Below are 3,678 nucleotides of genomic sequence, written 5' to 3'. Positions count from 1 at the left end.
ATCATTTAAAGAATAATATCACGTCACTTTATATTCAATTGAACTCTTTGTTAGAAGATTTTGTAATTGTAATATTACTTATTTAAAATTTACGACAGGAAAAAAGAAATTGGCTTTGGAAATTAAAGGTTAAAAGGTCTCACAAATTAGTAAAATAAATAGAATAAAAATATTTCCCTAGAGTCACTATATTATCTTGTTCCATGATAGTAACTTTAATTAAATTGTGCATTTTAATAAAACATTTATCAAAATCTTAAAAGCATGTTGACGATGAAAAAAAAAATGGAGCTTGAATTAGTGTAACTTCTCTCTTAATCACTTATTTCTTAAGCTAAAATCTGTAAAATATTTTTTAGTTATCAAAATACCTCCATTATTTCATACAAATACTTATTTGATTAAAACTAATCATATGATAGGGATGCCCATGGACAAGAATTGGAGTTTGATGAGCCATCAGCCATGTGCTTTTTTTTCTTTTCTTTTCTTTTATAAAATAATTAAATATTCCATGAATCTAACTTTTAAACCCTGGAATTTATTTCGTTTATTTTGTTTTAGAAAGAGCCCAACAACACCCACCACTAAACCTACAAGCCCACCTTGGAAAGGCCGACACCCAACAGCACAAGCATTAAATTAAGTTGAGTCACCCCCAAGCCAAGCCCAAAATGAGAGACTTCCTATTGCTTTCCATGATATAATTTCAAAGTTAGGAGATTGAATAACAAGTCAATGATGAAGACGAAGATGAAACAACAACTAAAGATAGAATGAAGTAGCAGAAACGGATATGAAAATTAAATAATTTCCATCATGAGTATTATATTCATTTTCTAAATTATTTTAATTTGGTGTGTTGCTGGGTTAGTTGCATAGCTGCTTGGTTCTTCCTAACATTAATATACAATTCATTATGAACCTCATCGACGGAAGAAGCTCTTACCATGTGCAGGCGTGAATAACCTTCTTCTACCAGCAGATAGATTGCATACAATGTAAACTTCATATACAATATCCTAAAGCTAGAGTACTTTCTCATATGCCAGTGCCCTTTCAAACAATCCACAGATTCTGTTTTGCATGGCATACTTCTGTTTGTGTTTGAAATTGTAGGTCTGACTCACATATCAATCACTCTGTTGATACCAGTTTTTCTTCATCGACCTCAAAAGCTTTCCTTGCTTGTTTTAGCGATTAAGTTTTGTCAATCAATAAAATTTCATCCAATATTTCAATAATACCATAAAAGTATAGTTTTAAAGCACCAAACTTCCTCAAATACAAAAAGCAAGAAAAAGACAATTGCATTGCACCACCTTCCATATCCCACAAAAGCCAAGGAAATATCTCATACTAAAATCTTTCAAGATAATAATTTAATCATTGTGCTAAGATACTCTTATAGTATAGAATAAATGGACATCCGGTGACATAACAATGGAGATATTTTTATTAGAGAGTTTATTTATGAAGGTGCATTGAAGTTTATTTTTTTGGATAAGCAGAAAATTAATATAAAACCCCATGTGGGAAAATCAACTTTCCATTAATAACAAGGTGAACTAAGCAAGCTCTCATGAAAGATATCTTTCTGATTAAATATTGAAGATCCTCAACTGATAACTTTCTTCTCTTTGAGCCAATATCCTATGCTTTATCTGCCTCTACAAAAAGTGGCATGTATAGTACGATGTTATATTATCAGAGAAATTAAAAAGATGAGTACTAATCAGAAAGAACGCATACCAAATCTGTGACATATTCCACAACTATGTCCTCCACAGGTGTCAAAGTTTCTGGAAGCAGCTGAGTGAAACAAAACAAGAAATTCATACATATATCAAACTAGACATAAAATTTAAAAAAGCAAAATGCATATCATTATACATTCCAATAACAAAATAACAACAGTTCCATATGAATCATGTAAAAGTAAAATTTGACCACATGGAGACTAAGGTCTCTAGCTGTTAATGGAGCATGAATTATTATAATGGCATGAAATAGTCATTAAAGTAATATATACATCAATTCATTAAGAAGCTGATATATATTAAGAGAGAATATACAGCATTGGATAATATATGTATATGCATGCAGGTAAGTATTTTCAGGACATACATTCAGGAGGCTTGAAAAAGATTATTTCATTTTTGGATTATGCAGACTGCAAAAGGTTTAAGCTACAGGCCACTTAAAACAGGTAATAAACACTGCAAACAAGGTTCACATTATTTTGAGGCAAGCTTCAAAAAGTATGAAAAGACTCTTGTCAACTATTTTCTGGGTTTATCTTACCAAATTCACAAAATCCCCCAAAACCAACTGGCTAGAGTCAACTGAGTGAACAACAAGTAACCCTAATGAACAACAAGTAACCATAGCAATGAAAGCAATTTGTAATTTTATGGAATGAAGAAGAAAAGTCATCCTAAGGGGGGAAAAAAAGAAGAAAAAAACTGTCCCCGGATTACTAAAGCCAATCTAATGTTTAGATTAGCTAAATCTAAACATCAGAGTAATTTCATATGAAAATTAGGGCATGCAAGAAAATGAGCTAATTCAAGTCTGATAGAGGTTGCTAATAGAGCTTACTTTTAAAAGTTATGGTTTGGTCATATCCACACGAACCAAAATAAAGTTAGTAGATAACAGATTCACCAAATAGCATATGCAGTTCCATGCATAACAAACAAAATCATTAAATTTGAGATTGCTCATCAACACCATTCAGTGTCCCAATCCTGTTGATGGGGAAAAAAAATAAAAAATAAAAACAAAAGTTAAAAGACAGTTACCATTACTTACATTAGGATAATCACCAAAACGTACATCAAGTGCTGCACTGTCGTACCAAAGTACATGAATAAAAATACAAAAATAGCAGATAGAACTCCCAAAAAAGTGGTTTTCACTAATATAAGAAATTTAAAACAGAAACCTTAGGCATTTACTCACAATCTTTTTGAAAGACTCCTCGCTTGCGCTTAAAGGAAGTTGTTTCATTAGGCTGCAAGGATCTTGCCTTCTGTTTTCGGGATTATCTGGCAGAAGAGTTACTCATCTTGTATACAAAATGTCTGTCTCTTTACTAACTATCACAAAAATCAACTACATTGAATTGCAAATACTACATGACTAGAGAAATAACTAAATTATATAATTTCAAGTGCAATACTAAGAATATATTCCAGTTTGTTCATCCTAATTACAAGCATTAAGCATTTGTCACCTCACTAGCCCTATCATTCCTGTAACAAAAACCCTCTTCTATCATATTCAGAGTAAACAAACGTCTAAATTTACATAAGCCAAGAAAACAAATAACTCAATTTCTTCTTTTTCTATAAATAAATAAATTAATTACTAGAAAACACAAACTGAAACGAAGTCAATTCTTGATGCACGGTTTACTATCATCATTATTGCAATTTTATGGAGATTATTATGGCAACTAACAGCTTTCTTGCTAAGGAATTTCTTTGCAACTCATCAGTAATTTGTCAAAATTGAACTGTTGATTAATTTAAAATTCTCAAAGTAACTTAACTAACAAAGACACCTTCACTCACACTCGGCAATTAAATAAAAAAGTCGAGGATCAATTTGTTATAAATAGTTCAAATTATGCAATTGAAGAATCTAATCTTAATTAGTCACGAAGATGTAAAT

At 31.1% G+C, this 3,678-nt stretch overlaps 1 pseudogene; it reads right to left on the bottom strand.

The window, feature by feature from the left end:
• Positions 1 to 1,137: 1,137 nt before the first annotated feature.
• On the bottom strand, positions 1,138 to 3,070 carry LOC116108474 (annotated as a pseudogene).
• Between the last annotated feature and the right edge of the window lie 608 nt (positions 3,071 to 3,678).

Source organism: Pistacia vera, unplaced genomic scaffold, assembly GCF_008641045.1.
Source record: "Pistacia vera cultivar Batoury unplaced genomic scaffold, PisVer_v2 Contig566, whole genome shotgun sequence".
NCBI lineage: Eukaryota > Viridiplantae > Streptophyta > Magnoliopsida > Sapindales > Anacardiaceae > Pistacia > Pistacia vera.
This window is presented reverse-complemented; position numbering and strand designations above follow the sequence as displayed.